The sequence below is a fragment of the Chrysochloris asiatica genome, unplaced genomic scaffold (genome assembly GCF_000296735.1).
Source record: "Chrysochloris asiatica unplaced genomic scaffold, ChrAsi1.0 scaffold00133, whole genome shotgun sequence".
NCBI lineage: Eukaryota > Metazoa > Chordata > Mammalia > Afrosoricida > Chrysochloridae > Chrysochloris > Chrysochloris asiatica.
Window position 1 is genome coordinate 8,116,782 of NW_006408651.1, and position 7,159 is coordinate 8,123,940.

Sequence of the window (7,159 nt, forward strand, 5' to 3'; positions counted from 1 at the left end):
GAATTGCCTGCTTTAAATGGGAGAATTCTATGATAGTGAATACTATTTCAGTAAAGCTACTTTTAAAAAGTGGATTTATAATAATATAAAATGTGTTCTTTTCTTTGTGTCTGTGATACAGTGAATTTACTTAATAGGTCTCTTATCGCCACGGTCTTTGTGACTCCCCCCAAATGATTGAGTGTTGTTGTTGAATGCTGCCGAGTCAGTTCTAACTTACAGCTACCCTGTATAGGGTTTCTAAGGAGGGGCTGGTGAATTTGAACTGCCAACCTTGAGGTTAGCAATTCAATGCTTATCCTACAGCGCTACACCAAACACCAGTGTTTGGGTGGGGCCGTGAAAATAGGGCGTAAGGGACTCTAATGCTGGGATTGGTTAGTTTTGACACCTGCTGGATTTGAAGCAAGAACATATGATCCCAGGACCATCAAGAAAGAAAAACCATGAACAGAGTGTGAGATCTCTAATTGGAAAATCAGTAGTGGTAGAGGAGGTAGTATGGAGAGACTGAACAGCTGCGGGCTTCCCAGTCCCAGGACTCATTGAAGCTGAGTGTCTATAGGCAGGAGGCTGGCTGGTTGAATGTGCCCTTTTAGCCTTTATAGACCAGTTGCAGGAGCTTTGTAACAATTGCCTGAAGAGGGCAGAGGCCAAGGGACCACATGACCTAGAGACTGAAGACAAGAGTGAGGCATGCCTGCAGTATGACAGACAAGAGCTGTTCCTGTCCAAGGACTGCAGCACCCCAAGTTGTTTTGGATCCTTGATTGTACCTTATTCACTTCCCCTAATAAACCCCCAAATCATGAGTATTGTCTGTGAGTTCTATGTGGGCATTGTAACAAATTATTGAACCCAGTAAACAGGTAGAATGCTGTGGGAGGGATGGCTGGTGTCAGAACAGGGTAAAGAAAGTTGTAGGATGGAGGCATATCTGACTCATCTTCATCAGGCCTTGAGCTGATTCTGAGATTGATTTTCCTACCCTCTTATGAGATACCATTTGCAGTGCCCCATTACAATGTGAGCTGACTTGATTTAGCTGGTCATTATCAATGTGCTCTTTCACCTTGACTTTCCTCTGACCAATGAGTATGCTGGCTATACAACTCTTTCCCAATGAACCATAAAGCCCCACTGTTTCTTCCTAAAATAAATAGCTCTTTCCTTGAATTCTAGAGCATTCAATCTATGCCTCAGGTATACTCACTTTTCTCAAGTTAACTCTATACTTGGAGGTATTCAAACAAGAACTCACCAAGGGCAGTGGACATTACCTATTTGTCTTTGAATCCTAGCTCCTAGAGTTGTGCTTTATAGCCAGTGGGTTCTCCATAAAAGAGAAAGTAGTAAAAGCATAAAAAATCAGGAAGGCAGGAAAGAAGGAAGCAGGACTAACATTAGCTCATGGTTTCATTTCATCAGGAGACATTGACCTCCTAAATACTTGAAATGTAGTAGGTGCTTTTAGGCATGAGGGCCTACATTAAACCCATTATGGTGATGCCCTCAAACAGCTTGTAGTTCAGTGACAGGTTAGACATGGATGGAATTCCTGTATATTTGGAAATACAACCTTGCATACCATCAAGGTACCTTTTATACTAAATTAGACTATTTAATTTTTGCAGGTAATGAATACAATATTATTCTTACATTATTGTATATTTGTGTCTTATGTAAATAAATCTTTTTTATGTGTCTATATCCTTTGGTTTGTTTTGACTATAAACTCAATTATAGGAAACTTAGTTTCCTACCTCTTAAATGTCTCCCAAAGCAAAGACTACAGAGAAAATCACCAGTAAAGGACTTCTTTCCTGAATAAATGGCAGAATACCAATATTAAATCAATGTTCTAGGAAGTTTGACACTGCATGTCAAGTTCTGATAGTGAGATTAGGTTGACAGTTTTTCATCCACCATTACATATACAATTCTTCATACACTAGAACTCCATTAACTTTATATATAAGTCTCTATTGCAAGTTGTTCCGTAGTGTTGACTAAAACAAAATACTTGCCTCTGGGGATTTTTGTAAGCTTTAATACAAGAAAATCGTTTATTTACATTTATAATTTCTGTGGTCATCAGTGGCCAGTGCAAAGTGAAACATCTTCTCTGGTTGACCTTGTGACTGTAGTTCCTGGACATACTACCTCTTCTTATCCTGGCTGCCAAGTGTAAGTGAGTCAAACACAGCTCAGCTCTTCCTACAGTAACATTCTCTTTAGTCCATGTCCAAAAGTAATGCATTATTACTGTTAAGTACTTATTAATTCTGTCTTTATGTCTAATGTTGGAAAGGGGGTTTTATTGCTAGAATTCCAGCCTACTGTGATCTAAAGTACCCTGTTGGCCAGGACAGTTGAAAGCTGTTCTTGCTTCATATTAAAGAATTGGAAATTTGGTTTTTCCCTACACCAGGATATTTTTATCAAGAGTAAAGTTTGTCAGTAAAGTTGTCTACAGGTAGCTGTTTTGGGGAAAATGTGGCAAATTATTAAGTAAAGTACATAGATTTGAAGTGGAGATTTTGGAGTACTGGAGTTGTCCTATTAGTTCTCTGCTGAGAAATCTGATCCAGTGGAGAGAGATTGTGATGGGTGCTATTTCCAGGGCTTCCAACAATGAAGCAAGACTGGCTTGGCTTTGCCTGGGGCAGGGCCAAGCTTAGGGCAATGTGAGGCTATACTAGATGTCCTTAGGTGGCCTCATGTGTAAGAAAAGTCATGTTCCCTACAAGTTCATGCATTTATGTATTGTACAACTCTTCAATAGATCAGAATCCAGAGCTGGTGGCATGTGGTGGAGGCACTGGGGAGAAAAGGAAAAGTAGAAAATGCAGTGCATTATTGAATCAGGCTTAGTATTGATTAGCTTCTTTTCATCCATTTATTGATTCAATAATCATTTGTTGAACCATTACTGTGCGCCAAACACTGTTCTCAATACTAAGAGTACAGTAAAACATAAAACAGCCTCTCTTCCTTGAGACTTATGTTCTAGTGGAGCAGATGTGATAATGTGAACCAAAGGGTAGATGGCCTGGCTCCCCCCCACCCACCCACCCACCATCGCATTCAATGAACAGTTCGCTTCAGCTGCTCCTGGATTTCCATTTTATTTAGGCATAATCTTGACTAAAGAAATCCATAAGAGAGGGCATAAAACAGAGAAAGTGAAGAGGTTTCAAGAATGCTTATTTCATCTTAGCACAATTAAAGTCCTCATTCTGAAGGGTTCAGTCTTGTTCTTGACAGCTCTGAGTGAGTAAAATGAGAAAGAGATCAGACTTCAGAGTGAGACTATCTGGACTTGAATCCTGGTTTTATCACATACCAACTACATATTGGAGTCCTGGTGTAGCGCTGTGGGATAAAGCACTGGACTACAAGGTTGGTTTGAATCACAAGGTCAGTGATTCAATTTCATAAGCCATTCCTTGGAAATCCTATACAAGGTTGCTAGAGTCTGAACCAAATCGACGGCTCTTATTAAACTATCTGCATCTCATCTTACTCATTTGTAAAATAAAGAAAGTATCAATAACTACCTCATAGTGTTGCTATGAAGAGTAAATGAGATAATGTATATAACATGCCCAGAATATCATTTATGTTCCCCTTTTCATTGTTTATTATATCCTTGTATATGCTGGCTGATGCTTTACTCAGCTGGCACTCTCAGCTCAAGTTGAACTTCCTCCAGGGCAGAGGCTGTTTTGCACACCATTCTGTTTCCTATAGTGATCTTTCCCATAGTTCCACACACAGCAGGAAATGGTAAGTGCTTGCTGTCTACTGCTGAGAAAACAAATCGGATGCCATTTGTTACTTTGTATTGCTGAGAAAGGCACACAGTGTATAAAGTCATCTCGCCTTCCATCTTTACTGATGTCCATGGTCTTTGTATTTTCTCAGAAAGCCTGAGTCCAGATCTCAGACATTTCTGACTCATCTTTTTTATTTTTTTTGTTTTGTTTTTCAAAATACCTAATTCATCTTCCATGACCAAGTCTTCCTTTATCTTATCTCTTCTGTTCTTGTGTCTGCATGCCTGCCCAGACCCTTATCATTTTATGTCTTATGTTGACTCTGATTCAGATTATGGGTGAGATATGTTGCTGTTGTTATTAAGTGCCATTGAGTTGGTTCTGAGTGACCCTATATAGGATTTCCAAGGAGCGGCTGGTGAGTTTGAAGCACTGACATTGTGGTTCAAACTGACCTTGTGGTCCCGTGCTTATCCTACCACATTATACCAGGACACCATGGAAGAGACATAGCAAGCATAGAATAATAGAGAGTCCCTACTATCTATGAATCCTAAGGAAGAAGAATAAAGCAGGTGGAGCTAGGATATCTGAGAATTGTTCTGCAGTGTCTCCCTCCTTTTTTCCTCAAAAACTAAAGAAGCAGACTCAGCATCTTGTGCTTTACGGGAGGGAGGTGGCTTTCTTCCACACACATCAATATTCAGGGATCACCTTCTTCATTTGTGGATGGTATTTCTGTGTAAAACAAAAGGAAGTTAAAATGAAACTGTTATATTCATGTTATATTGACTATACATGATCTAAAAAATATCCAAACAGAACTACTAGAGATTAAAACTACAATGTCTTAGAAGAAAGAAACACTGGCTCATTGTTGTTATTGTTATGTGCCGTGGAGTGGGTTCCAACTCATAGCGACCCTGTACAGGGTTTCTGAGTCTGTAAATCTTTATGGGAGCAGAAAGCCTCATCTTTCTCCCATGGAATAGCTGGTAGTTTTGAACTGCTGACATAGCAGTTCACAGCCCGATTTGTAAACACTACGCTACCAGAGCTCCTTAGACTGGCACATTAGACTTTGTAAAAAATATATGAACTTGAAGATACAGCAGCCATAAGTGTCCACAATGAAACACGAAAAGAGAAAACACTAAAAGAAATGAACAGAACATCAATAAGCTTTGGATAATTTAAGCAATCAAATAAATATATGCATAATGAAAGTCTATGAAGATGGGGCTAGTTTTTGAAGAACAGTAGACAAAACAATTCTAAATCTGGTAAAAACTGTAAACCAACAAATACAAAAAGCTCAACAAATATCAAACACAAGAAATATAATGAAAACTATAGGGATAAAGCACTGGACCACAAGGATAGTTTGAACTACAAAGTCAATGGTTCAAACTCACCAGCCATCCTTGGAAACCCTATATAGGGTTGCTATGAGCCAGAACCAACTCAGCAGCATATAACAACAACAACACTGTGGCACAGTAGAATAAGCAATAGACTGCTAACCACAAGGTCGAGGGCTCAAATGTACCAGCTGCTCTCAGAAACTCTAGGGTTTCTATGAGTCGGAACAAACTGGATCACACTTAATAACGATACCAAGAGATATCATAAATAAATTACTGACCAACAGATAAAATGGAAAACTCAGAGTCAGCCAGAGGGGAAAAACACATTATGAAACAAAAGACAAAGATAAGAAAGACAGCAGATTTTCTGTTAGAAGCAATGCAAGTAAGAAGACAACAGAGCAACTTTTTAAAGTTTAAGAAAAAAAGAAAGAAACCTATCCAACTAGAACATGCTATATTTCAAAAACAAAGGTGAAGTAAAGACTTGCCAGGCACAGAAAATCTGAAAGCAGCAGATCTGCATTATAACCAAAGTTCAAGAGTCCACCATGCAGAAGAATAATGTTTACCAGATATAAACAGAAGCTAAATAAAGTGATTAAGAACCCTGAACATGGTAATCACATCAGTAAATATAAAGATTTTTTATTTTTGAAGTTATCTTCAAAGGGTAAGAAGTTGTTTAAAGTAAAATTAATAACAATGTACTGTGGGATTAAAAACAAATTTAATGCTGGCGAGGATGTGGAGAGACTGAGACACTCCTGCATTGCTGGTAGGACTGCAAAATGGTCCAACCTCTCTGGAAAGCAATATGGCGCTTCCTCAGAAGGTTGTGAATAGAAATACCTTATGATCCAGCAATTCCTCTACTTGGTATTTACCCACAAGAAATACGAGCCACAACACGAGAAGATAGATGCACACCAATGTTCATAGCAGCACTATTTACAATAGCAAAAAGATGGAGGCAGCCAAAGTGCCCATCAGCTGAAGAATGGATAAACAAACTGTGGTACATACACACAATGGAATACTATGCTACCTTGAAAAATAACAAGGAAGCTGCAAGCCACCGCCTAACATGGATGAACCTTGAGGACATTATGTTGAGTGAAATTAGTCAGTCACAAAAGGAGAAATACTGCATAAGACCACTATTGTAAAAGACTAAGAAAAAGAACCCATACTAAAGGGGGGTGGATTCTTTGCTGGTTGCTGGGATGTAGGGGGGGTGATGAGGTGAGGGAGGGGAAGGTGGAGCACAGGGCAGGGAATAGACACAGGATAGTTTGGGTACTGGGGAGGGGGTCAATATACAAGAAGGGAGAGATAAATGGAAGAACAAGGCAGATGGGAGAACAATTAGGCAGGTTTACTTGGGCTAAGTGGGACAGAGGTAAATAATGATGTATGCATAACCTTGGAAAAACAGGGCTCTGGGATACAGAGATTGAGCCATGGTTGGAATGGGAAAAGGGGGTAATAATGTTAAGATGCTTGGCTGTCTTTTGAATCTTGGTTTTCCTTGCATTATATTATAAAATAGACACTGGAGGGGGAAAGAAAGGAATAAAAAAAAACGAAAAAAAAAAAATTTAAACTAGATTGCATGAAAATGACAATAATAGCTCAAAGAGCAGAAGTGGAGAAATGGCAGTCCACTGTTTTGGGTTCTGTCCTTATACTTTATGTGACGTGATAGAAAGTAAAGCCCGAGAGTGCTGGGTCTTGAAAGACTGCCTTGTTTTTCTGGGTAAGTCAGTTTCCTGCCTTTGGCAAGGTGCAGCTTACTACATGCCTGCTGTGGATTCTATTTGAGTTTTCCTTCTCTGACAGATTTCCACCTTACACAGATTCCAACTTTGCAGGTCCTGGTTTGGTGCTGCAGGATAATATGCTGGACCACAAGGTCAGTTTGAGCTTTAATGTTCGCAGTTCAAACCCACAAGGCTCTCCTCGAAATCCCTAAATAGGGAAGCTATGAATCATATGGACTCGATGGCAGTT